This window comes from Propithecus coquereli, unplaced genomic scaffold, assembly GCF_000956105.1.
Source record: "Propithecus coquereli isolate 6110/MARCELLA unplaced genomic scaffold, Pcoq_1.0 Scaffold221, whole genome shotgun sequence".
In the NCBI taxonomy this organism is placed as follows: Eukaryota; Metazoa; Chordata; class Mammalia; order Primates; family Indriidae; genus Propithecus; species Propithecus coquereli.
In genome coordinates, this window is record NW_012147301.1 from 2,047,391 (window position 1) to 2,048,174 (window position 784).

General features: G+C 35.3%; 1 protein-coding gene across 2 annotated transcripts in view; it reads right to left on the reverse strand.

Moving 5' to 3' along the window:
- Positions 1-784, reverse strand: part of HACD3 (3-hydroxyacyl-CoA dehydratase 3) — a 73,777-nt gene that overhangs the window by 40,109 nt on the left and 32,884 nt on the right. The gene's annotated exons all lie outside the window — the stretch shown is intronic.

The following is a 784-nucleotide window of genomic DNA, read 5'->3' on the forward strand; positions in this document are numbered from 1 at the left end:
AATTAATTAATTAAATAAAAGCATTGGAGTTTCCGTCCAGGCCTCTGAGACTGCTCACTCTGGGCAAAGCCAGACACCATGTCATGAGAACACTCAAACAGCCCAGTGTAGAGGCCTTTGTGGTGAACTCACATGTGGATACCAACCTGCCAACAAGGTAAGATATCCTGTGGATACTCCAGCCATCATATGACCTCAACCACAGCTGACATCTTACTACAACCTCTTGAGAGATCCCAAGCCAGAACCCAACAGAGCCATTCCTGAAGTCTTGACCCACAGAAACTGTGAGCGGTAATAAATGATTATTGTTGTTTTAAACCACTACACATTGGGTGATTTGTTATGTAGCAACAGATAACTAATAAAACTGGAATTACTTCTTTAAATATTTCACAGAACTCCTTGGTGAAGCTGTTAGGACTTGGAAGTTTCCTTGTGCAAAGATTTTTGACTACTGATTCAATTTATTGAATGGTTATTGGGCTTATTGAGGTTTTCTATCTCTTTGGTAGAAACTATCTTTATTTCTTTAGAATTTATCCATTTTATCTGACATTTACTTGTTTAATATTCTCTTAGCTTTTTAATGTCTGCAGCTTCTGTGGTTATGTCTTCTTTCTCATTACTGATATGGTTTGTGTTTTAAACTTGTCAATATATCTATCAATTTTAATTACCTTTTAAGAACTTTTAGTTTTATTGATTCTATCTCTGCTATTTCTGCTTATCTTTATTATTTCCTTGCTTCAATTTCTTTGAGAGAAGTTGCTATTTTTTTCTA